Genomic DNA, 27,627 nt, shown 5'->3' on the forward strand with positions numbered 1-27,627 from the left:
AATCCTCAAAGCAATGCTATGATATAGATGCTATTTTCCCCATTTCCCAGATGAGAAAACTAATACACATGGAAAAGCTTTTCCCTAGCTTACTTAGCTAGAAATTGCAAAAGATGAGATTTGAACAGACAGTTTGGGTCCTGAGCTATAGGACCCATAACACTGTTGGTCACTATGTTATGCTGTCCATTTACCTGACTGTATTATTAACGATAGGATAGAATAGGTCACAATAATAAACAACCCTAAGATCCCAGTAACTTAATACAACAAGAGTTGATTTGCATCTCATGCTATATGTCCAAGACACAGCTGCAGGGAATCTGCTCCATACAGTCACTCCGTGACCCATGCAATTAAAGGCCCCATCTTGTAGCTGCAGGAAGGAAAGAGAAAGATTAGAAAATCACATGGGGCTTTCCCCTGTCATTTCCACTCATATTTCTTTGACTAGAACTAATCACATGGCCCCACCTAACTGGAAGTGGGATGAAAAACATTGGGAAATAAATGGAATATTTAAAGCGGGATGGAAAACATTGGGAAACAAATGGAATGTTTAATGAGATAACTATACATGCAATCGTAAACTTTAAATGTTGGAGTTTCTCCAACCTCAGTCCTAGGCCATCATCATTTTTCTACTCTCTACTCACCCATTCCCATGGCTTTAGTACCTATATACTGAGACTTCCCAAATTTACATCTTCAGCCCACATCTCAGCTTCACTTCTGAGCTCTAATCTTGTCTATTTAACTGCTTACTTGACATCTTTAAAAGGGTATCTCAAAAGCTTATTAAATTTAACATATTCAGAACAAAACCCTTGGGGCTCTCTCCCCATTACAATTCCTCTCCTCCCCAACCTGTCTCATTTCAATAAATGATACCTCCATCCACTTAGTTATTTCTGCCAGAAATCTGGGAATTATTCCAACCCCACCCTTTACTTCATATATCCAAACTATCACCAAATCTGGATGAATTTATCTTCAAAATAATGTTACATCTACCCAGTTTTCACCAGTATTGTCATTCTTCTCGAAGCCACCATCATTTCTTGCCTAGACTACTGCCATAGCCTCCACCCTGTCTTCCTTACTTCCTCTCTCATCTCCTTCTAGAACATTCTCCACACTATAACTAGCATGTTCTTTACAAACTGCAAATCAAATCATGCCACTCAGTTGTTCAGAGTGCTCAGGTCCTCAAAGTGACCTACAGTGCCCGCCACAATCTAGCTTCTGCCTACCTTTCCAGAAATATCTTGTGCCCTTCTTCCTCTTATGCACCCATTTCCTGTCTCACAGGTCTTCTCTTAGTTCCTTAAACGTGCCACGTTCTTACCAGACACAGGCCATCCAACATGCTCCTCCCATTCCTCAGAAGGATCTTTTCATGCTTGGTACCCCATAAAGTCCTTTTCATGCATGGGTCTCAGCCTAAATGTTACTCGCAAGAGACCGTCCACGAAACCCCAATGTAAATGAGGCACTCTTGGTGTATTATCTCAGCATAACCTGCTCTTTTGCTTTATAGCACTTATTACAATTTGTAATTACATATCTCTCTTGACTTTTTGTTTAATATCTGGCTCCCATGGACGCTCCATCCATGCTCCATGACAGCTATGGTAGAGTACATGTTTGTTCACCCTTGTATCTCCTGCACACAGTATCTGGCCTGTAATATGGCACCTGTCAATAATTGTTAAATGAATAATCCAATGAAAAAAATAACCTCTTGCCCCAGAATATGCCTTTAATGATGAGCAGAATCAGCCTGCAACAGAATTGGCTTACCATCTCCCCATCCCCTCACTCCCTGTTATTGTGGTTATGGCCGAACAATGGTGATCTTCTGTTTCCAAGTTCTTCAAAGAACATGCAGCTCCTGATGGCCTAGAATGGGCTGGCTGAACCAGGCTTCTGAGGGGATTGGGGTAGCATCTCCTAAGGCAGAACCGTTTGGGGTCACAGACAGACTAGACTCAGCAAGGTTGTGGTCTCTTTATTTGTTTTTTAAAAATTGATTAACTAATAAATGAACTCATTAGTCCAGTGCAAGGTCTTTCACAAGCTGACTTATTCTGCTTTCCAATGCTGTTGCTACTATAACCAGTTGCCACAAACGTAATGAATTAAAACAGCACAAATTTATTATCTCTATAGTTCTAGATTTCAGAAGTCCCAAATGGGTCTCACTGAGCTACAATCAAGATGTTGGCAGAGCTGCATTCCTTTCTGGAGGCTTTATGGGAGAATCCATTTCCTTTCCTTTCTCAGCTTCTGGAGACCACTTGCATTTCTTCCTCCATCTTCAAAGCCAGCAATAACAGGTTGAGTCCTTCTCACACTGTCTTCTCTCTGCTTCCCACTCTTATGCCTCTCTTTTCCACTTATAAGGACCCAATGATTTCGTTGGGTCCATCTAGACAAACTAGAGTAATCTCCCAGCTCAAGGTCAACTAATTAGCAACTTTAATTCCATCTACAACCTCTTTCCCACATAACCTAGAATATTCACAGGAGAACTGTTGTTCTGCCTACCACCAACCTCACTTCCTCATCTCACCCCAAACTCTACATTTTAACCACAAAGGACTTGAGACTTAGAGCTGTCGCTCTGAGGAGCCAGGGTGGTCGTGATGAGGACCGATAGGAAACCACACAAGCCACCCTAACGTTTCCCCAGCACGCCCTGCCTCTTTACCTCTTCATACCAGAGTTCACATGTCACACTCCCAGTTTTCTCCCCTGAAAATGATGACAAAGGATGTCTGTTTCTCTGGATTGTTGTGAGGATTAAATGTGGTTTTGTACATGCAATGTACATTTGTCCATTGTTAAGAAGTCAGGATAGTGGGTTTGCAAAAGAGCTTGTGCTCTGGCTTCTGAAGTCTGGTTTCAAATCTTGATTCCCAACACTTCAGACTTGTGTGGCCACAGCAGAGTATTTAATCTCTATAAATTCCCTATAAATCTCCATTTCCTCATCTGTAAAGGGAAGGGTATCAATAATAGCTATCACACAGGATTGCTGTGAGGATCCAATGAGAATTGCGCAGTGTTTTGGCATAGAGTAATTGCTCCATAAGATTAGGTATCATGATTATTATACTAGAATCCTTAATAAATTGTAGCTATCCTTTCTTGTTATGATACTTTATTTCATTCCTTTATCTGACAAACTTAAATTTCAGCATAAGTATTACATCTCTGGGAGAGCTTTCCCTTCTGTTCCAGCCGGAGGTAGGTAGTTCTTCACCCCCCACCCCCACCCCACGCATTCCTATAACACACAGCCTACATTTTCATTATAGTATCAATATAATAGCTTGATTTAACTGTCTGTGTACACACACTGCCATCACCACCATACACAGGAAACTGAGCTACTTAAGAGGAGGGTCCATGTCCTGCTCATCTATGTCATGTCCGGTGCTTACCACAGGGCCTAGGCAATATACTGTTTAAGACATTTCGGTAGATTGAACAGACATAGAACTCTAAGTTACCACTTAGAAATTGCCATAATATAGAATATTTGTTAATTTATTTGTTTAAACATACATAATGTCACTCTTGTATTCCGGATGGTAAAGTGCACATTCTTTGCTCCCTGCAAGCCACATTCCTTGGGTTTCAAGCAGAACTTGACCACTGGAGACCTACAGCCAGAATGTAGACTCCCCCAGACCAGTCCCATTCTCTGAGTTCTCCTGTGTGTTCCTCACACCAACACTCCTCACCTGCAGCTGAGGAGCTTTCATTCCCGGCTTCAGCAACTAGGCCCTGCAGAAAGAGTCGGCCCCAAGCAGAACAGGGCTGAAAATCATATTTTCACGGGATGTCAAATCTCCTCTCCTACCTTAAATGAAAGGTATTATTTCTGGGAGAAGAATGTCACACACTACCACCAAAATTCTGCTTCCTTGGCAAAACTCCCGACAGTTTCTCTGCATGGCTGGCACCTCTCCACCCAAGGCCAATGCTAGGAAATTCACCAGGCCCAATACAAATCACGAAAGCACAAGTTCCTCTGTGATTAAAAAACAAGGGAAAGCAAACTCAAGGAGCATTCACTTTGCAGAAATGGCGCTGGGATAGGAGATATGGTCCAGACACCCCACCCCAGGGCCCACAGCAGGTCCTCACTCTCCTCAGGAAATTCACCCATCACTTTGCCAAGTACATAAATTATCCCCAGCTCAGAACCTCTGGGCCTTTCTTGTAACAGATGATATCCTTTCAGCTTCATCTTTGGTATATATAAAAATATATCCTTCTTACCTGCCAACAAGCTCTAAGCAATTCATGCTGGAGACTGAGACCTCTTTCTGATTCACCCACACTGAACCCGCCCTGAGATTAAAAGCTTTGTACAGAGCTGGGAGGGTGGAAAAGGTGTCAGGCAGTGACTGGATTCAAATAAATAGGAAACTGCCTATACTTTTTAGTGAGTGAGAAGGCACTAGGGAGAGCAGGTCAGAAGCAGTGTTCTGTCCCTTGAGCTTCCTGTTGTGTCAACTTCTGTGTGTGTGGCCTGGGGGCTGATCATGCTCTAAGTCCCTGGGAATCCCAGAAACACTAGCTGCTTACCTAGCCACCAGCGCTATGTATGGACACATGGCCACAGTGGCTGCATTTCCTTAGATCTGGAGGAGTTGGTCCTACTTGTCCTCTCCCAGGGACTCTGCCTCCTGACAGATGTGAGTCAGCTCTGTTCAAAACCTAGATGGTTAACTCCGGTGTTCTCTGTCTGCTGGGTGCCCTCTGACTGGACTCAAATGCTGACCTGTTCCATCCTAGTGCTCTCTATGTCAAGGTTCCAGCTGTTCTGAGTCTAGAGGCCAGATGTTTTGCCAAGATGGGTTCGGGTGCACAGGTGGTGACCTGCGTGTGGCCTGCAAGTTGTCTTGGCAAGGCATCCCCTATACAGATGTTCCCCCATGCAGGCCGGGGTGAGCTGACAGTGTCTACCATACCCTTGTGGAAATGGTGGCCCATCTCCTCTAGAAAACTCTCAGTGACTCAAGTGTCCTCCTTACTAAGGACTCTGCACTCAGAAATCTCCAGCCTGTTCCTCAGGCACCTCACTCTACAGCGTGACTGAGGCTGTATGCAAACATTTGCTTTGATTTGTAAAATGATCCATATAATTAGGGAAAAGAGTTAAATAAAGGGACTGATTTCAGAGAGCAAGCTCTTAATGACACTAATACCTGACAAAAGGGGTCATTATGATGGGCTAATGGGCCTTGCCTGGCATTCAACTCTCTCAGGACACAATCCAACACACTCAATTATCTGCTAATCAGGGCCATTTTGTCAGAGGTTATTGCCCTGAAGTATCAATTATAGGAACATTATTAATACTTTATGGAGAAACCACTTGCATGAAAGTGTTAAACTCATGGGGCGAGCCCTACACCCTCTCCTGCCCCCTCAGACCCGTAATATGCCATCTCTTTTTGGCCCCGTATAATTCCCCAACTAGAGCTTTCCATGACCCATTGGGTCTATTGGGAAGGAGCCAGGGCCAATCAATGATGTTCCCAATCCTGTCACCTGTAACTGAACTGGCACTCCCAACTCTTAATGCCACCAGCTGGCAATAGTGGCTCAGCCCAAAGCCAAGGCATTACTGACTCAAGGAGGGGAGCTGGGGGCCACGGGGCTGCAGGAACGAGAAGTCCGAGTCCGTGTGTGCATGTGTGTGTGCGTGCTTCTTTCTGTCGCTCTATCTCCCTCTCTCTTTCTCTCCCTCCCCCTCCTCCTTCTTCTTCTTCCTTTCTCTCTCTCTTCCTCTGTGTGTCTTTTTCTCTCTTTCTGTCTCCTTCTCTTTCTCCCCCTTCCTTCCTCCTCCTCTTTCTTCCTCTCTCTCTCTGTCTTTCTCTTTGTCTCCCTCTATCTCTGTTTCTCTCCCTTCCCTCTTCCTCCTCCTCTTCCTCCTCCTCCTCCCCCTCTTCCTCCTCCTATTTCTCTCTCTCTCTCTCTCTCTCTCTCTCTCTCTCTCTCTCTCTCTCTCTCTCTCTCTCTCCAATGTAATCCTTTCAATGAAATGGAAAAGAGATGGACAGGAGACCCTCCCTTCAGGATATGGCTTGTTCAGGACGCAGTCTATACTGCTCCCTAGAACCTGCTCCTCCTATATGCCGGACACAGATTTTTTCATCACTAAGGAGGCACCATCCAAGCCAGAAACTGGAGGAATAACTCGAAAAAATGGTGTGATATAGAGGACAAAACAGGACTATGACTTTAGAGTCAGATCCATGAGAATTCAAACCCTATCCCAACACTCACTGGCAATGCGATCTTAGGCAAGTCACTTAACCTCTCTGAGCTATGTTTTTCCAATCTCCAAGGAGATAGTATGGCTTACAATGCCAGTTGTACCGCTTACTTACTAGTTGTGCAAATTGGGTGCATTATTTCACCTCTCTGAACTCCAGTCTTTCAAATGTAGGATGGAGATACTTATATCCACATGCTAGAGCTACGATAAAAGTTAGCTGAGCCTATGCATGTAAGCACTAGTACAGGGCCTGAGATATTTCATCTACAGGGAACATGATACGTACTTGGCAGTGGGGCTCTGAGGTCGAAGTATTTGCTCCTAAATAAATAATGAACATAAATGCTCAATGGAAGTAAGGTCTCTCTTCTCCCGTACCACTGAATAATTAAATAACTGCCAGCAGGGGACGGGTTAACTGATTTTTCCAGCCAGAAAAAACAGTAGTAGTGACCTGTTGAAATTCCCTCGTGTTCTGGCATCATGGGGAGGTGCCCAGCCTGAAATGGGTGGAACTCTCCACTTCCATGGCCCAGCAGGCCTAGACCTGCCCCTCACAATCAGGACAGAGTCCCAGAGATACCGCACCAGCAGAAAGGAGACTCAGGGCCATGTGGCAATCTCCTATCATCTGGCTTATAGGCAGATTTGGTTTTGTAAAAAAGGGTAGGAGCAAGGAATGGGGAGTTTCCTCTGACCCTTAACAGTCTCTCTCATCCCTGTCAACCTGACTCTGTGGTTTAAAAAAGAGAAATCAAAAACATGATTGTGTTCATGCATTCACCAATAATTATTGAGGCCCTACCGTGAGCTGGGCAGTGTGATCACAGTCTGAAAGGGGGAGGGGAAACCCAAGGATAAATCAGTTCTACTTGAGTTTGATCTATGCTCTCATAGTAGTATTAATATTTACCTACATATGTCTATAGTTTCCTGTAATTCCTGGTCAAGCTAAAGGACTATGCAATATTTCATTTGCAGAAGCAAAGACCAAGAACAAGAGCACGTAAAAATGCTCAAGTGTGAGAAGACTTTTCAAAAATTGGTGATCATCTGTGGGGACAGAGCCCCAGAGAGTAGTTTACAGGTTCTCGGCCTCACGTGGAAAGGTGCTGGCTCGGCTGTGGCTGATTGGCTGTCGGCTGTGGCCGGTTAGCCGATTGGCCACTGGTATAACTGCTGCGGCTACGGAGGAGCGCCGAGGACTGCTGAGGGCTGCCGAAGAGCTGAGCAGAGCCGAGGAGAGCGGAAGAGAGGAGAGGAACAGAGTCGAGAGAGTGGAGGAGAGTCGTCGGTCGGTTGGTTGGCGGAAAGGCGGACGGCAGGTCGCATGTTCGGTGGGCCCAGTCTCCAGTGAGACTATAATGGTATGACTCCCCTACCTATGGCTCCGTGGGTGTTCCTTTTTGGCCTCACCATATCCTGCATTCTTGTGTGGGGAGTGGGAGCAGAGACCCCGCAGGCCGCCCCGCCTGAAAGATGGCGCGGCGAGCAGGGTCTCCTGCACGACATCATCCCCAGCTTGACTGAGTATAAACATCAAAGAAATGAATATCATTCATAACTGTGAGGTTTTAGTTGAACAATGGTAACCCAAAAGTAGTTGAAATGCAGGAACAATCTCTGTCACCTCTTTCCTGGAGATGAGAGAGCAGTCAATGCTTTTGAATGACTCAGGGAGACTCTAGTACAGTGGAGTGAGATAGCCAACCCAATATTCTGTATCTGCTGGATGTGGCTGGAAACAGTTGATGGCCATTTACTACCTGAGCCAGCACCTTTCCTTGTGAGGCCGAGAGCCTGGAAACTGCACTCCTGGCTCTGTCCCCACAGACACTTAATAAGCAAAAGGCCTCCACATCCTGCTTGGGGAAGCCTGACTCAGGTTGCAGTGGTGAGAAGAGTGGGTTGAAGGACTAAAGGTGCTGAGAATCCCCCGTCCTAATCCTTGATCATGGCTTATAAATGTGCTGTTTGGTGGGCCTGGGTAATTAGCATTTGCGTTAAGCAGTTACCGGGTTAAGTGCTACCAGGGGTTTGATCTGGGCTGACAGAGTCTAAGCTGTGAGTGGGGTGGTTGCCTAGCAACAACACCTGTAGCACATTAAGCAGCCAGTCAGCTGTCAACTTCTAGCTGGGGCTTTGTAGAGCGGAAGATGGGGGTGGAGGAAGGAGTAGGGGGCACAGAAGTGCAAAGCTGGACAATAGGTCTCAGGATGGAAGGGTGGGGGAGAATCACGTGTTTTTTCTGAGTACCTGCAGAAGAGCTTTGTGGGTATAGAGTCCCAGAGAGCAGTTTCCAGGCTCTCAACCTTACGTGGAAAGGTGCTGGCTCGGTTATTAGATGGCCATCAGCTGTAAACAGTTAGCCATTAGCCACTAATATAATGCCGTGGCTAAGGTAGCAAGCGTGGATTGCAGCTAGCAAGGTTGGTTGGTTGGCAGAGAAGCAGACAGCGTATGGTGGATTGCGGATCGTGTGGCTCCTGCTTCCTGTGTCTCCAACCCAGCCACCAGCGAGAATATAGTGGTATGACTCCCCTACCTATGGCTCCGTTGGTGTTCCTTTTTGGCCTCACCGTGTCCTGCATTCTTGTGCGGGAAGTGAGACCAGAGACCTTGCATTACAAGCTTTATGCCTATTTTCTTCAAGCAGGAGGCAGGTAAGCAGCTCCAGGTGCGAGTCCTTGGTAGGTGTCCTCAGTATGGCTCTTGTCGCTTCCTGAGACTCACAAGAGTATCCAAACGATGTAGGGACTCCCTTTCTCAACAGAAGACTTCTCTCGATAAGGTGTCTAAGGGTTTGCTGATCTGGGCAAAGGGTTGGGAAAAAGAGAGGGAGGAGGTGCTTTGTGGTTTTGTTTTCAGATTCAGGACGAATGGGGGCTTTTTCTGCTGACAGGTCTTCAAGGAAGGGGCCATAGAGAACTAAAGCAAAGACACTGAGAGGGTGAAATATTCCTTACCACCTTTCACACCTTCCCGCACATCATTCTGGACTTTATCTCATGTACCCCTGAGATATAATTAAAATTAAAAAAAAAAAAAAAAAGATTTGGGGAAGAGCAGAAAGCTTAATAATATTGTTGCTGCTGTCTTTATTATAGTAGTCATGATCTAGTTAGTCCCGTGACTTTCCCCAGAATTCCCAAGCTGGCTCTGACGGGGTATAGAGGGACTGAGAGTGGTGTTCTTAAAAGGAGGCGGCTATTCAACACGTAGCACCAGCAATCGGAAAACTTGGGGTCAAATCCACTTCTGTTATTTATAAGCCATCTAGCCTTTGGCTGATACCTATAAAGCAGGGGTGTCCAAACTTTTTTCAACGTTTTTTACCAAGGGCCATATGCGGTAAAATACACAAACAGCCGGGCCACTCACTCGAGGTGAAGTACGTATTGCCTCACCTGGTTTATTTAAGTAAACTAAATGTATTTTTGGAATTTGCTGCGGGCCAATTAAAAATGGATTGCGGGCTGCAGTTTGGACACCCCTGCTATAAAGTGTGTGTGGGGAGGTGGTTATATCTGCCCTATTTATGTTATGGGGACCAAAGGAGGCAGTTGACGTAGAAGCATATTACAAACGCTCTAAATCCCCCTACATGTATAAGGTATCCACTCGACCAAGACGATGACAGTATGTCTGCTTGTTTAGACTGCCCTGAACTGTTTGCTATTTGGCCCAAAGCAGAGGAGAGAGGAGCATGTGGCCATGTTGCTGGGTAACACAGTGGTAGAATGGCTCTGAGAGGGGCCTATTCAACTATTCTATTCTAGGTTCACTGGTTCAAATCCAGCCCTAGGCCCACAATTATTGTAATCATTAGGTTTGGAATTCAGAGAGTCTGACTTTCAGAAGACTTTTTGCCTACCTATCACCCACTGAGTTTCCACCGCACACTTATGCTTGGGGTTACAAGAGAATCGAGAACCTGGCCCACCGTCCCAAATGTACATCTGCCCATCCTCCCCTTCTGAAGATCAAGACTGCTCCTTCTAGATTACCTTACAAGGCAGCCCAGTGATTGAAGGGCACATGTGTTTGCCCTCTGGCTTAGAAATCAGCATCCGCATCACAAGTCATCGCTGAGTGTCCCACTCCTACCTGACCCCCTTTCCACATCTGGAAAAGTAGCAAGTCTCCCTTTCTCTTCCAGTCCACAGTTAAGATAGTTCCTCCCCCACCCTTTAAGTGACACCACATCTGATTAGAGAAAAAGAATAAATGCAGAAACCAGCAGATTTAAGACCCACCCAGGCTGAAGTAGCTACTCACCAGTCCAGAATTCACCAAGACCTCTGCATGTCTTTGTGGGTTTTCTGTCTGAGTGGTTGCAGGGGTCTGTGAACCCTCTGCCACACCCAGGGTGACAGATACTGTGTCTGTGTGTGAGAGCTGCTCACTCCATGGCTTCTCCAATCCCCGTGTTGTGCTGTTATTTTCACTCTCTGGGTTATATTTAACTCAAGTCCTAATATTGGGGGGTTTGGAAGCCTGCTATTTCCCCAAGAAAGGCATTTAAATATTCTCAGTTCCAGTGAATTCCAAGGGTTCTGGGATGAGAGTGAGGCGGTTGCCCCAGATTAGTCTGGCACATTGCAATCGCATGGACTCCATTAGTGGAAGCCGAGGCACTGAGCAGGAAGCCTAACGGAATGTTGTAGAAACGAAGAAGAGGAGCCAGTGAGTGTCAGCAGGAGGCTGATGCTCTGAGGGCCCCAGGGCCCTCCCCCCACACATCCCCACAGGGGGGAAACTAACTGCCAATGTTGCCTGCCTTGTCACCAGCCCAGCTCTTACACCTGGTGTCAATCTGAGGGGGACAGGAACTAGCAGCCCGTGTGACCTGAGGAGAGGCGCAACTCAGCTCATCCCCCTGACCGAGGCTCTCATGCCTGATGCCTCTGGTAGGAAAAGAAAACACCCAAAGAGAGCCCCAGAGCCCCGTCCTGATACTGGGAGTCAGTGTTTTCCCCAAAAGCCTGGGCAAGATTAGCACAGGGCAAAGTATAGATTGCCCAGAAAATGTAGAAACTTGAATAACACCATTTTATTTCTTACAGTACAAAGATATCCTTGAGGACATAGGTAGAGATACCTGTTTCCAGATTTTTATGGACACTGTATATATTTTAAATTCTGAGTCCCTAAGAACTTTTTCTGAAAGTTCTTTCTATCTGATATTACACAATACATTTCTCTGGGAATCTCAAGCTTATTCCTTTTGCACCACTTCCCCAAGCCACAGAGGGCAGTTTGGGCAGAAGCCAAACTACTACACTGAGGAGGAGTCTGTGAGTAATGGAGAGTGAGGACAGGTGGGGTTGCCACATGTTTCTTTTATGGTTTACACCAGGGGTGTCCAAACTTTTTTCAACGTTTTTTACCAAGCTCCATATGCAGTAAAATACACAAACAGCCGGGCCACTCACTCGAGGTGAAGTACGTATTGCCTCACCTGGTTTATTTAAGTAAACTAAATATATTTTTGGAATTTGCTGTGGGCCAATTAAAAATGGATTGCAGGCCGCAGTTGGCCTGTGGGCCGCAGTTTGGACACCCCTGGTTTAGACAGAGGCAGCTCTCAATGCTCCAAGAGAGCAGGAAGAGTGTTGGGTCCCAAGGCACCAAACACCTTCCAGTCTGAACGTATTCTAATCTCCTCACCAGCGAGAGCAACTGGCACAAGAACTGCAAAGTATTCTATGAGAACAGGTCTTACTAATGCCTCAAAGGGTCTTGCCAAGTGGAGGGGTCCAGGAGTTGGGCACACAGGGAGCAGGAATTAGGGGACCTTTGCAATCAGGGGCTATCCTAGTTCCCAGCTTTTGAGGACACTGTCTCATCTCCAGCCTGAACTACAGCACTAAAACCGGAGTTTGTTTCACATTCATGGGAACTGACATATGGTATAATTTTTTTTTAAAATCTTCCAAGTTCCCTAGGCAGCTTTGACGTGAATATTAATACTAACATAATTTCATGATGATTAGAGAACACAATTAGGGGCTATTAATAATGACACAAATAATGACATTTAAGGCCTCATTTTAATTTGAGTAATATTCTGTCTGGTGGTATTTAAACAGCTATGTCTAGCACAATTAGTATAGTGCTAGGGTGCAGTCACTGCTCACAGAATTCGTCAGTCCCACTTCACCAACCTACGTCCATGGCAAGGGAGATGGATGGGGGACACTGCCCCAAATCTGAGAGGCATGAAGAGCCTTCTGCTCCAGCTATGGCCTGGCCACCAGAGATAGGTCCCTCGGACAGAGGACCTTGTGAATGGATTCCAGAAAAGTCTAAATTGGAAAGATTGCTGGTGGCTGGATTGGAGCCCACTAAACAGTGAGTTGCTTCCATTTTTAGGTACCACTCCTCCCCAAAAGGCTGAAGGAACAGGTTAGGTTTCCATGTTTCCAGCCTTTCTCAGATAAATCCTATTTGAGCTGCAGAATGTGGCTTTCCATTTAGTCAAAGAAGCTTCTCCAAACCTCTCTTTTTCAGTCACATTACTCTTACTTCGGTCATATAGTACATTGTCTTGTAATTATTTGTTTCCTTACCTACCTTCCCATCTGACTGCTCATTTGTTGAGGGGGGTTGGGTTGTGTCTTATTTGCCTTTAAATCCTCAGCTCCCAGGCACATAGTAAACGTTCAGTAAGTGTTTCTTGAATGACTTAATGACCAAATGACTGAGGGTTCTGCCTTCCATCAATTGGGCACATGTCTGAAGTTGAAATTCCATTACAGTATTATACTTACAGAGCTCTGAAGTGCACCTTTGGATGTTTCGGACCGGGATATGACTGGGCTTGTTGAGGGGCAGACAGAGAGGAAACATCTGTGAAACCCAAAACTTCAGTGATGAACAGGAAGAAGCCGGTGGCTCTCAGGTTGTAGAACAGCGTCCTTGACCTGTGAGTTCAGCAGTTGGGGGAACATACCCTAATTTCACGACATACTTTGGAGTTGTAGACTAAATGCTGTATGAAGAGAACTGGTACATAAGCCTGGACTAGAAACTAGGTTTTCTCCCAATTCAGGTTTCCATAGCAGAGAGGAGGAACCAAAACAGCAAACTCCCCGATAGTAAGGGTTTTAAAGGAATAAATAGGAAAGAAAGACAAAGAAGAGAAAGGGGACACAGGAGAAAGAAGGGGAAGGAGCGGAGGAAGAAAAGAAGAATATTAGTTAAGCATTTAGCCTGTGCCAGACCCTTCAGGCACTGTATACGCAGCACCTCCTTTGCGCCTCACGGCAGCACTATGAGATGTATAATATTGTTATTATTTTCATTTCACAGACAGGGAAACTGAAGTTTAAAGAAGTGAAACTAACGTGCCAGTTCACACAGCAGAGTGTGGCTGGTCCAGGTTTTAAGCCCATGTTGTCTGACTCCAGCGCTCAGGTCATAACCACCCACTGTGCGAGGACAGGTGACTGGGGAGCATGAGGGCTGTGGCTCCAAAAGAGGGCAGGAGGCCACCTGCCCAGTGAACATGAGACAGGAGGCAGCCCCTTGATGTCCCTTCCACCTGATGATCCTGTGAGGTCTGTTGGCAAGGAGTGGAAATCCACTGGCCAAGGGCCAGAGTGGGCAGCCCTAGAGCTGAGGAGGGCAGGAGGCTGGCCCTCCGGAGCTGGTGGCACTAGATGAGTCCAAGGACAGGGTTGGCAGGCAGCGGTCCCTGCGCAGGCTGTTGGTGCTTTTGCAGAGGCCAGGGAGACTATGGAGGCCGGGGCAGGGTCTGCAAACAGCGGGGGAGGTTAAATAGAACCTTTCTGGGTAATTGACTCTGTCTGCCCACAGGACCCCCTGCCAAGCCCAGGCAGGTCTGGCCTGACACGCTGCAGCCCGTCTGGAGGCAGTTCTGCAGAGGCAGTGCCTGGATGACAGCAGCTGGTCATTTTGTTATAAGACTCCTCTTTCAGTTCAGGCCTCCTTTTGTCTGAATCCCTGATGCATAACTCAGGGAACAATCTGAATCTATGGCTATGGTGACAGCAGCAGTAATGTGCTCAACAGGCAGTGTGTGAACAAATGGAGGTTGGAGGGCTGGAGGGATCCAGGCTGAGCACCCTACTCACCAGAGGCCATCTAGCCTTCCTCCATGTCCTTTCAAGGCAGTGAGCTGGCACCACCCCCCACAATGCACATACGTGCACATTATCAGACAGGCCTGGGAGTTCAGAAGGGCACTGGGCCCACATCAAGGGATTCTTGTGGCAGCAGGAAGCCCTCAGAAGCCCTCAAGCTGGTCACTTATCAGTTTTCTCTTCCTGAGGCACACTTGTTTTCTATTGCTACCTACCACCCTCCTCCAGTGCTTTCCTCTTTCTCCTAGTCCACACAGCCTGGGAAGTCCACCCACACAGCCACCCAAGGCAAGAGCAGGACACATGGCCTGCTTTGACGGGGACCCAGAATTCTCATGCCCTGCCATTTGAGAAAACAGCCGAATGAGGTATGTGGGAGGCTTGGGAAGAGCTCAGAGGAGATAGGAGAACGGGAGCTGAGTGGAGATGGGCCGGCCAAGATCCAGGGGGCACAAAGCAGAGCAGCCACGTAGAATCCAGCCAGGGACAAAACTACACTGCCCTCCTTATCTCCTCGTTCAGCTCTGTAGTTGCTTCTCACTCTAATTTAACACAGCTTTAGACCAAACTTCTCACCTTACCCCACTAGCCTACAACTTTTCCCCATGCCAAGTTTTATGACTGACACTACTCTTCTCCTAGCTGAGAGTGATCTCAGGGGACTCCTGAATGCACCCCCACCACCAATCAGAAGCAGAATAACACCGATTCTACCCCCCCAGTGTTTGTCATCTCCTCACAGTTCCATTGGTACCACTCAAGGTGGTACCAATGGTGAAGCCCTTAGACTCTCTTGCTCTGGTTATAATAATGGCCTCCTAACTAACATCTGGGCCTTCTGTCTCTCCCCTCTTCAACCCCTGCTATATACACTATTATCAGAATCAAATTCCCAAAGGCTAAAATTATTACTAAGATTTAAGAAGAGCTGACTATGTACCAGGCATTATTCTAAGCATTCTATATATATTACTTATCTGATCCTTACACCAACTCCATGAGGTAAGTGCTAGTTATCATTCCCATTTTACAGGTGAGGGAATTGAGGCACGGAGAGATTAAATAATCTGCTGGGAAATGATAGAGCCAGGATTCAGAATCTCCACTCTTACTCCTAAATCAAGAGTAGCAATGATCACCTTATACTCCCTCTGTCCTCAAAAACTTTTAGGGGCTTCTCTCTACCTATCCCACCACAAATCCTAACTCCTCAGCTTCCATGCCTTAAAAAATCTATTCTAATTCACCTTCCTACTTGGTTATCTCTGTCCCAATATTCCAGCCCAAGGTGTAAGTGTGTCTTCTCCAAGCACTATCCAGCCTGGGTAGCTTTGTTCTCAGTGTGTCATCTATCTCCCTATTTCTGCCTGCTCTATCTCTCTCTGTTCATCCCCTACCCTGGCTAGAAAAGAATCATGTCTGTATTTGAACTCCTCTTAGGAAAGTAGATTGCTACAGTGGTAAGAGCATTGGCCTGGAACATATTGGGTTAACATGCTCACTCCTGTTATTGGCTCTGTCACCTTGAGAAAACAATTTCACCTCTCTGAGCAACAGCTTCCTTGTCTGTAAAAAGGGGGTGATGACAGTCTTATTTTCAAGAGTTGTTATAATGATTAAAGGAAGCAATTTGGAGAAAGGACCTGGCTCCTAATGGATTCTCAGTCAAGGTAACTTCTCTTGCCCTCAGCTGCCTGCGTTCACAGCATGTACCATGTCTCCCAGACATTGTAGTTATTCAGGTCCTCAGGAAACTGTAAGTTACTTAAGGGCAGGTATTACCTGTCAGTCTCTGAATTCCTCTGTACACCTTGCCAACTTCCAGACATTGTTGGTGCTCAAAAAATGTATGAATAAATGTATGAATCAATTTAAATGCTTGACCCTATGTATGACGTCAGATGAGTGGTAAACTTGCTGTGGACATTTATACCTTTGAGGGGTATAAATGTCTAATCATTATGTCGTTTGTACACCTGAAACTAATAAAAAAATCATAACATAAAAAAATAAATTTCTCATTAAAATGGGGATAAAAACACCCAATTCACAAGTTAATAAAAAGAACCTGTCATTTATATTTTGACCAGCAGAAATGTAAGCTAAAATATTTGTGTTGTTTTAAGCCAAAGAAATTAAAAATTAAATGCTTGACCAGTGTCAGGATGTTAGAGAGGGGATTATCCTGCCAAACAAGGTACTGTTGTATGACTTCTGATGACTTCTGAGTTCCCGTCAACCTCCAGAGTCTAGAACTCGAACAGTCTCCTCCCTAGATAGAACTTGTGCGAAACACAGAATTCTTACACCCATTGCTACTAATGATATTAGCTTGAGGTCACATTGACTTCAGATCTGTTGCCAACCCCCTCACATTTTTCTCCTCCAGATGATTTTTCCAGCGGCCTGGCATTTCCAGTCCTCACCAGGAAGCTGAAGTTCTCTGGCAGCCCAAAAGCACAGTGCCACTGGTGGAAAAGTCAAACTAGCAAATAGAAATGTCACTCAATCATTTCTCAGTGCTTTCTTCTCATTGGCCTTCCCCACCACATATAATGAGAAACTCTCTTAGCCCAAATATTGTTTGAATTTCAAATACCGAATTTCCCTGGGGGTGACCAGATGAAAAGAGAAATCTGGTTTGCAACATAAGACCTGCATTCGGAAGTTGCATTGAGTGAACACCGAAACTAAATTTTTATTGAGCTCCTTGAAATGACAGAGCACATCAAGGCAACCAGGCTCCCTTCCCACTGTGGTGTGCTTAAATTATTTTAAGTGAACACCAGAGAAGCACCCCTCAAGGGGAGAGGAAAGAAGGAAAGGATTTTAAACGCAGTGGGCAAAATGACAATCTGCTCATGGTGTCTAACCCATTCCTGCAACAGCCCCGGAATGTACCTTCCTATGCACCTTTCTGTGCAGACATTGGCTGTCCACAGCTGGGGTTCTTAATCGGGGGAGGGGGTCCAAGAGGTCCTAGGGTAATGATTCTCAATCCTGGCTGCATTAGGATCTCTTAGAGTGTTTTAGAAGAAAAGCCCTAATGCCCAGACCCACCCAGGACCAATTAAATCAGACTCGATGTGTAAGGCCCAGACCTCAAAAATGGCAGATAAATTTTGTATGCATGAGAATATGTGTATTTTGCTGGGGTAAAGGATCATAAGTTTCAAACAATTCTTTAAAATATCTGTAACTCCAACAGGTTTTACTAACAGGTCTACAGCTTGGTGTCCCAGGTCCCTCCCAGCTGGAAAGTGATACACACCTAAGATGTTGATAAGGGTTAGTCACTAATGGGCAAACCAAAGGCAAGTCTGGTTTCTTGAGGCATGACCTTGCTGATTGAGACCCAGCAGGGTAAGAAGCTGTCAGTGAAGCGTCCAGAGACACTGATAGGGGGGAAAAGACCCACTGAAAAACAGAGGGAGGTATTCTTGCAGGAAAAAACTGGGCACTCAGTGAACTTATTATTTAGGCAGCCCTGCCTGTGGTTCAGCTGAAAGCTGTGTGCCCAGCTTGGCCTCTGAATCTGGACATCAGAAGCCAAGTCCATAGAGAGGGGCAAATGCCCAGGACCCCTTATTTGGGGAGCTCCATTTTCCTCTCTGATCAGGGCACTTCCTAAAACCATCCTGAGAACCATCTTGTGTGTGTTAGACGCTGGAGGGACGAAGATGGGTGTGGGGCAACAAAGACAGGAGTCCAAGCCCCTGAATAGTATCCATAAGACTAAAAAGGTCCCTTGGAGCCTTCAGTGCCATCAGAATGTGATTTCAATAAATCCAAGGGGTGAGAGCTTAAGGCTTGTGCAACATCAAACTCGGGCTGAACGAGATAATAGGCAAGGAGGGAAAGTGTGCATCAGTTTCCCAGCAGCCTTCCTTCAGGCACTGGAGGTCATTCTGTTATGAACATCACTTGCCACCCCTTTTCCTGTCCCCCGGGGCCTGGCTGGATCTGAATTTGGGGTGGATCACGGTTTATAGCCAGGCCTGCCTATAACAGTACAGTTGCCGAAAGGCAAGAGGGCCAGCCTTGGGGCTTTCCAGCCCCACGTTAGCTGCCTAAGTGCTCAGCCCTGCTCATGAAAGGACCCCTCTTCCTCTCTTTTCAGCTCTGCACTCTAATTTATCCGCCCCTTTGATAACCAACTCCAAACACGTTCAGCGGAGGCCTAGCCATCAGCGTACAAAGGCCTGTGCTCTCCCGGCTGAATGCAGCACTTCACTCTTGGGGGGATTTCTATAGAAGGCAAAATCCACCAAACAAGCTATTACTTATATCAGACAATGCCCGAGGTGAGGGCGAGGACCAGCGTTAATGACTCAGCTAGCAGCGGGCTCCTCTATTTTGAAGCTCTACCACAGCGTGGGAGAGCAACCTGCTGCCCTTCCCAGCCTCTTGGCCATATCCCTCTCCTTCTGCTCCCAGACTAGAAAGTTGACTCTCTGTGTCTGCTGGTTGCCTCAGTTCTGAGGGTTGATTCTGCGAGGCCCAGGTGGACTGACTCGTGCTTCCTCTTTCCCTGGGAAAAAGAACTGAGAAATTAAATGTGGCCTGCCTCCTTCTCTCTCCTACATTCTAAAGATGAGGAAACCACATAATTGTTCAAAGTCACATAGTGAGAGAGTGACAGAGCCAGGATGAGTACCCTTGTCTCTGGCCTCCTTCAATTCATTAAAGAACGAATATAAATTAGATGACGCACAGAAAGCACTTAGCATCGTTTCTGGCACATGAAAGCAAGCGCTCAACAAATACCAGCTGTTGTTATTATAGTAGTGGTAGCATCATTTCATATGTCATTCAACTACTCCTGGAGTGCCTGTCGTGAGCCAGACCGTCTTCAGGGTGTTGTGCATAAAAGAGTGAACATGATATGACCCTGCCTGCCCGCCCGGAGCTTACATTCTAATGGGAGATTCAAACTGGCCATCAGGCAATTGCAATACAGAGTGGTAAGGGATAGATAGGGGAAGTAAAGTGTTCTGCAGGAGTCAGTCCACAGGAAGAGCATCTAATGCAGGCTGTGGGGCTCAGTGAGGGGAAACTGGTGTCTCACTGAAACTGAAGGATGAGTTGGAGCTATCCAGGTGAAGAGAGGTGAGGATGACAGGACAGGTTGGGGTAGATAGGGGCTTCTAGGAGGAGGGTATAATTGAACGGTCAAAGGCAAATGAGGAATGTGAAGGTGAATGAGGGCCAGACACATTAAGGAAGTGAAGAAAATGTCAGCATGACAGGAAAACTGGAGATGATGAGGTGAAGAGAGGGGGGAAGGCAAATGGTTGTGAGCCATGAGGTTGAAGGAATAGGCACAAGTCACATCATGAATCACAGGGCAAACCACAGAAAGGAGCCTGGACCGTATCCAGAGGAGTGCGGGAATGAGATGATCCATGGGCGTGGTAGAAATCACAGGATGTACTGAGGGAAATGGACTGGAATGGGGCAACGTGGGCAGCAGAGCGACCATTGAGCAGGTCAAGTCCCAGTTTAGCACTTGTTCCATGTTCCATTTCAACACATTGCTTGGTTGTCATCTTGAGTCACCAAGTAGGGGCCAATAGTCAGAGGACTCAGGGAAGGGGGACTACACTGGAAGAAGAGCGCTGTGGCCCCAGGAACAAAGAAATCGAACAACTGGCCACTAAATAAGCCTGGAGCACAGGACAATGGGAACAAGTCCTTCCCCACACCCAGATGTGTGAGCTTAGGCAACTTCCATTTCCCCATCTGTACAATGAGGATGTGTACTACGTAACTACTAAACTGCCTTACAGTTCTACCATTCTGTGGTTCTAGTACTTGAAATACATATTATATATTGTTATCCTGAGATGCCTTTCTTGCTTTGCATTTTAATGTTTATAAAAACAAGACAAATGGTTTGCCTTTCATAATAGAGAAAACACAGATCACCAAAATCAAATGTCTTGCACAGTGATCACACACATTTCCTCTTCTGGGTTGTCATCATGCAGTCCAAGAAAGGCCCAGCTTTGACACTGGCCAGGAAAACCTGGCTGGGAGCAGTGGTCCTGTGCTCTCCTGGCCTTTCCTTGCAGCCTGTGTATGGACCCATGGTCTTTAGGAAACCCTTGTTCCCAGGCCCTTTGCCCTCAGGAGTGAGGTTCTGCAAAAAGCCATGACACTCTCTCCTTGTCCAATACCTCTGGGCAGCTGCTAAGGTAGAGGCCAAATCTCCAAGGATTTGGGGCAGGTGAACAACAAAACAAATTCAGGCTAGGGTGGTAGAAGAAAAAGCCAGCTTAGAGCTGTTTGGCTGGAAAATGCTCTCCATCCTATAGCTTTAGGACGCATGCAGCATAGCATCCAGAGGAGCACAGCTGCATGGAGCAATTCAAAAATTGCCTTGTTGGACTACAACGTGCCAATTTTTCAAATCTAGAGCCATTTTCACTATTATAGTCTGTGCAGCCAGAGCCGGGAGAATTTTCTTCTGGGAGGGAAAATTGATTCCGAGGTTACCATTAACCCCCATTAGCACAGCACGCCCCATTTCAAAACTATTCTTGGGAACTGAGGGGGCCAGAGGAAGTTATAGAGGCCCATGGTGAGGTTGGTGTCCAACATCACGGCTGCTAACAGCCAAAGTCCATCAGCCCCGTGTCTCACAAGGGCAAGAGGGTGAGTGAGATGGAGAACAGCGGGGAGACAGGGAGGATAAAAGGATCTGGGCATGTGTTTCCCAGGAATATCCCAGCTTTGGAAGTTGCCTGTGCACCTCATTTCATTTGGTGGATTGGAAACTTGCATGAACTGAATAGCAGGAACTATAGCTAACACTTGCATACACCCTCTTTATTTTGACCTGCAGCCCTCACCTGTGACTTCCCTCTCTAAAGGGGCCAGAGCCTGATAAAGGAGAATTCTCCAGGAGCTGACTTGGAGGTGCCCATTCCATCCCCATTCCTGGTACCCAGCTGCTCAAGGCTCAGGTCTTTGCAGGCACACTATTTTGAGACAGCTGGGTTTGTCTGCCACAGGTGCTCTACATGAAAAATCACTCCAAGCCATTCTAAGCACAGTGAAGAGCCCGCAGCCTTGATCATGGAGTGTGCTGTGATCTCCACCTTCCCAAACATAGAGCAAAAACCCACCAGCCCAGCAGAGAAGACAGTGGCTGCTACAAAACAAGGAAAGACAACCGTGTGAACAAGGGAACAGCAGGCAACTAGGAAAGCAGCACATCCACTGATCTCAAGTGTTATTTTTCACATGTTGATGACATAGCTGTAGGCATTGGTTTTGGATCCAGCAAGCTTGAGTCTGAATTCTGGCTCTGCCATTTGACCTTGGATAAGTTACTCTTTCTGGGCTGTTGCTTCTATAGCCTAGAAGTAAAAATAACCACCTGGCAAAGTTGATGTCAACATTAAATGAGATAGTTATAGGAAAGGAGTGATTATGTAATAGTTGTTCAACAAATATATAGGGTATATATATGTAAGTATATACAACAAATATATACCTATATATGTATATAAACAACTAAGGAAGCCCACCATTCATTCTAAAATGTCTCTTTTTTGTTCATAGAATGACATAGCTTTTTTCTTCTTACAAGAGTTTCCTTCAATGTCTGACTATTGTGGCTACGTGGTTTACCAGCTCTGAACTTCAAAAGTTTCTTTCTCCCCATCCCTCCCCTCCTCCAGGACCACCATTAAGCTACTGCTCTCCAGGGATGCCATCTGCTCACATGGCTGTCCTCCTGTCCTCCCTGGAGTGACCAGTCTTCCAGAGAGCATTGCAAAGGAAGGCCTCCTGCGTGCTGGGGTGCGGTAGAGAGGAAAGCACTCCAATACAGCGTGTCATCCTTCATTCCACAAACACTTAGAGTATCCGCCATGTGGTGGGCCCCGTGCTAGGCGCTGGGGTTACAAGATGAGCAAGGTCCAGTCCAGTCCAGGCCCTCTCGGGGTATCAGGGAAGTGGAGGCACCAGACCCATAAGCAGCGCATTACAACCATACCAGGAGAGGCCAGACACAGGAAGGACAATAAGCTGGAGGCCCAAGGAGGGCGTCCCCAGGAGTGGGCACATCCACAGTGCTGCTTCTGTACCCTGCAGACCCTGGGAAGTTGACCCCTCTTAGTCATAAGGTGATTTGTGAGGGAGAGGAAGGGAGCACGCAGGGCTAAGTGCTGATGGGATGTCCCTGTCAACACAATGTTCCGCCTGGCCGGGCCTTCATATATAAAGATATTTAATGAATTAGTTAATTAATGAGAGGAGTTTGATTGATAGATCATATGGCGCTCTCAGCAGGGTGAGTCTGACCCTCGGTATCACTGCCTCGGCTGCAGTCGGTCCCCTCATTGGTGGGGAGAGCGCGGTCGCTCCGGCAATTTGCATGCATTTAATGTAGCTCTTTAATAGGATGTAATGTTAGCGAAAGCCAAAAGCGCAGCAGCTGTAACTTAAAAGACAGCCCCATTACTGCAAGCCTTATAATTAGGGTAAGAGGGAGACTCGGTCTGCCATATGTTAAACTCTTTTGAGGTTAATAGCTCTGTAAGATTTTTGCAATTTAAAAAAATTACACTTGAAGGATGATGACAAGGCTCATCAATGAGGCTCCGCTCCACCGGAAGAAAGGGACAGGAGGGTCCCGTGTTCCCCAAGGCCCTCTGCCTCCGGGGCATGGCGAGGTGGCCCCTCTACTGCCACAAGTCTCTCCTGTCCCCACCAGCGTCCCCCACTCCGGCCCTGTCAGCGCAAGGCTGGTGTCTCAGTTGCGCGGAGTGGGCGCTCGCCTCACCTGGCCCGGCGCAGCCCCACGCGGCCGCCCTCCCACACCCCACTTCCGCGGGTCCCCGCATCCGGTCGTGGTGTGTGTGTGGAGGGGGGGGGCGGAGGGGAGCGGGCGCCCAGTGTGCCGCTAGTACCCAGAGCCAAGGAGGAACACCGCGTGTGCTTACCTTGCAAAGTCCCAGGCCACTCCAGGGCAATTATGGGTCCCCGTAGCTTATCTGGCACTGATTGCTCAGCCGGCCCGAATCAGGAACACTCAGCAGGCTTTGCTCTGGGGGAGGAGAGGAAATCGCCCAGAATTTGCATAAGGCCTTGGGGGTGTTTACCCTTCGGTGTCACAGCAAGGCTGGGTGAGTGGGAGGTGGCGAGCGCGGTGCCCAGCCCTGGCCCTGGGCCCCGACGTGGGGGGTCCGAGCCTGGCCTTTGGACCCTGGAACGCTGCCCCCGGCACCCCAGCTGCGAAATGTTAATAGGAAGGCCTCCCTCCCTGTCACCAAGTCCCACGTGAGCCCAGCTGCACCCTCCCAGACTCGGGTGTCTTTGCTCAGTGTACCTCCCCAGCCGCCCCAGTACTGAGTTGGGGCAGTCAGGGGGAGTCGCTATAGAGACAGGAGTCTGTCGCTGGAGACCGGAGTGGCCTCATCCCGTTCGTTGCCTCTTGAAGTTTGTGCCTGGCGGGGAGCCTAGGAGAGCTGCCCGCTTGGCAGATTCCCTTCCCCAGGAGTCTGCCTCCTGCATCTTTCCCCTCCCCCCTCACTTCTTCACAGAGCGCGTGGGTGTCGGACCAAATTACTGATGACAGACACTCCAGACAAAACAACAGCAAGGGGAAAAAAAGAAGAAATCACGCTTATTTTTTTATAGGGCCCTCTCCTTAAAAGGAAATTACAGGAGCGATAAAATTACTGCTAATTGCACGATTATCTGATTATCTCTGGTACCCAAAATACATGAGATCCTTTTCCCTCCCACTGGCTTAAAGAATTCTTAGGGATACCTCTTGGGGGGCAAGACAAAGATCTCTCTGGCCAAAACCTGGAAAAATCATAGAATATGAAGAAAGGGGATGTGTAGATGAGGTAGCAAAGAAAAAAAGATTCAGGGAGGGAAATGCACGTCCACATGATAAAAAGTTTAGTACAGGATGGGGAAGAAATGGGGAGGAGGAGAGAAGTGACAGACGATAAGAAGAATTCATGTTCCAGTGAATTCTATGTCAGAGCTAATAAGGCTTAAAAGAGATGCGGTCACTTGTCCAAGGTCTTAGGAGCTGAAAGGTGGGGTGGGGCGATGATAGGGGCTGGTGGTGGGATGGCAAGGGAGAGCTGTTCAAACCCTGTAAGCTCTCATTGCCTTTTGGGGCAGAGATTACGGTGGCTTCTGTGACACAGAAAAACTTTGTATTACAAATCTTGACTTGAAATGCTACTTATTGGCAGCTGCTAAAAGTGAACAAAACTGTGATAGCTAATTTTTGTTTGTGCTTTATGGTTTATAAAGCATTTTCCCAACTGCTTTCTCACGTAATTCTCTCACCTTCCCTGTTCTATTGGAATCTCCATTTTCGAATCAGCTAACCAAGCCTCAGCATGTAAAGAGCTCCCCAGAGGTCTCACTGGTTGTCATTGGAACACCTAAGACTTCAGGCCCAGCATCTTTGCACTGTATTTCCCAGCCTTTCTTGGGGAGTTGAGCTGGGCTTGAGGGACTTCTCTGCATGGGACTGTGGACATGTAAGTAAAGTGCTGAAACCAAGTTTTATTATCCTCTTTACACTCATTTTTTTTTTTTTTAAGTCAACAGCTCAGGCACTCTCTCAGCTTGGATGTGACCCAGTCATCTGGAGTTGTTTTCCCATGGGAAGGGACTTCACTTGGCACACCAACCTGAAATGTCACTTTCGGGTCACCAGCAGTGCCTCAGCTCCTTGATGGCAAAAGGCATTGGCAGGTCCTGGATAAAGAGTCCACTTCCTGATCCCCCCTAACTTCATCAGCCAATCAGGACAAGGAGTGACACCCCTCACCTTGTTCCCCATTTTCTCTTCCACAAGAAACTTGGCAGTGCCATGCAGAATTGACAGCCACTGCAACTTCACTGAGACTCCTTGACAGTCAAGGCCATTCCTTCATAATGCCACATCCCCACCACTCACTCCCCCACAGAGCACCGATGGCTGTTTCAGAATTACCATCAGCAGATCAATCGCAGGGCAATTACTGGGCCATCCGTGCAGCCAGCAGGGCCTCACTCTGGAGGAGCGTGGGGATGCATGCAGGAACATAGGTTCCCTTCATTAGGGCAGCTGGCCTCCGAGTGAGAGCAGAGTAAGGCTGGAGACTCCCAGGACTGGGGGCTGGGAGATGTTCGCTGAGGCATGGCTTTGAATTGAGGATAAGTAAGGAAGAGAGGAGATAAATTGGCCTAAGAGGGCCCTTAAAGGAAGAGAGGCTAACCCAGGCCTACGTATCTACCCATCGGACCAGCTCCCAGCATCCTCTCAACCTTACACAGCCCACTTGAGAGAAGTTAATGAAAAGTAAACAAACTGATGTTTCCCATCAACTACCCCTTGATAGAAGATTCCATGGACTGAAGGGGTCACTCCTCAGTGAAGCAAGCTATCTGAGGCAAGAGCAAGCGAAGGGCTAGAGCTTAGGGCTGTCTCCTGATCTAGGCCCACCTAACAGAGGTCCCAGGCTGTAGGGAGCCCCCTTCCCCTACAGGCAAGCCCTCCATGTATTCACGGAACACGGATCCTGTGATAGAGATGCTGAGGATTAAAGATGAATCAGACCAACCCTTCTAGGAGCTTATAGCCTTATGGGAAAAACAGACACATGCTTGCTAGACTTGGAGAATATTACTTGTCTCCAAGTCCAATATCCCCAAATTATAGAAAAGAAGAAACGGAGGTCGAGAATGGAGTGGCTTGAGCAAGGTTTCATAGCATGCTGGTGACAGGGTCACTGCAAGAATCAAGTGTCCCGACTCCCAGTCCAATGTCCCACCACCTGCTTCTTTCTTCCTTCCTGCTCAACCAAAGGTCTGGTGTTTTGTTTCTACCCGGCAGAGAAATTGATAATGATTAAACCTCCTCAATGCCATCTCTTCCCAGACAGGAGAAACTTGGCCAGGACAAGACATAGGGAGACTGGGAACATGAGGACAGGGGGACACAGTTTGGGAAGAGGGGTGATGGTCCACAGCTGGAGTCCTTCCCTTGTCAACTGCGGGAAATGCATTTTGTATTCTACTCTCCTTTTCAGTGAGGAGGGGTTGGGTCCTCCTTGCTGCCTCCTCTAAGTCATTGCCCCAAGAGCACCACGTCAGTGGAGACCTACCCTGACCTCCCTGCTTAAAGCCACGATACCATTTTCCCAGCATTTGCCGTTCCCCTCACCATGCTTTCCAGATCTCCATAGCACTTAACGACGTCTAGCTTATTCTATAACTTATTTATCCAACACGTTTGTGTGTGTTTCACTTCTGCCAACACAGAAAGCAAGTGTCAAGTGAGCAAGGGTTTGTGCATTTTGATCACAGCAAATAGAACACTGTTTAGCATGTAGTAGATGCTCAATTAATAATGGGTAAAGCAATGAATTAAGTGATGAATCAAGAATCTCCCAATATGAGAGTTGGAAGAGACTTGAAGATAAATTAATCCCAAATCCTCAATTTGTGGGTGAGGAAAACAGAAGCCATAGAAGGTAAGAAGTTTTCAAATAAGTGGTGACATTTGAGTTCGAATTTGTCCCTTCTTTCTCCCTTCCCTTTTCTTCAACTATTTCACCTTGTGCATTTATTTATTCATTCACTTATTCATTCAGAATATATTTATTGGACACTTACTACTTACTAAACACTGTGCAAAAACTAGTAATATTTAACACATATTGATCACTTTGTTGCAGACTTCTTGCTAAGCACTTTACCTCCATTATCTCATTTTAACCATCCTATAAGTTTAGTGCTATTATTATCCTCATTTTACAGATGACAAAATTAAGGCTCAGAGAGGTTAAGTGACCTGCCTACTCACACAACTAGAAAATGGAGGAGGTGAGACATGTATAAATGTCTGTTTGACTCCCAAATTTTGTGTTGCACCAATACATCTTTTTCCCCCTCTCTTTTTCTTTTTCCTTCTTGTCTCTTGGGCCAGACCAAATGGTCCAACTAACCAACGTGGCAGGAGAGTCAGCCAAGTTTACCCAGAGCTGAAGCCCTTTCGAGGTAGAACAATCCTGCTGTTTCAAACACCCCCACAAAGCCACCTCTCTCGTCCCATCTGTTCTCCTTCTCTGAGCCCCACATACAGATGCTGGTATGATTCACAGCACCAAGATCGGTCCCTGAGAAGGAAAGGGGTCTCATAAAAACTTATGGCAGTTTTATAACATATTCTTAGGTTTTACAGGCATACTG

At 46.9% G+C, this 27,627-nt stretch overlaps 1 long non-coding RNA gene across 4 annotated transcripts in view; it reads right to left on the reverse strand.

The window, feature by feature from the left end:
- Nucleotides 1–23,694, reverse strand: part of LOC109436702 (uncharacterized) — a 133,482-nt gene extending 109,788 nt beyond the window's left edge. The window contains exon 1 of one of the 4 annotated variants that reach the window (XR_016018703.1): nt 23,364–23,692. This is a non-coding gene — a long non-coding RNA (uncharacterized LOC109436702). Of the gene's footprint in view, nt 1–23,363 lie in introns of all 4 variants that reach the window. The other 3 variants (XR_012497383.2, XR_016018701.1, XR_016018702.1) reach the window with 3 other exon arrangements.
- Between the last annotated feature and the right edge of the window lie 3,933 nt (nt 23,695–27,627).

This window comes from Rhinolophus sinicus, chromosome 14, assembly GCF_057876585.1.
Source record: "Rhinolophus sinicus isolate RSI-liver-muscle chromosome 14, RSI-T2T, whole genome shotgun sequence".
In the NCBI taxonomy this organism is placed as follows: domain Eukaryota; kingdom Metazoa; phylum Chordata; class Mammalia; order Chiroptera; family Rhinolophidae; genus Rhinolophus; species Rhinolophus sinicus.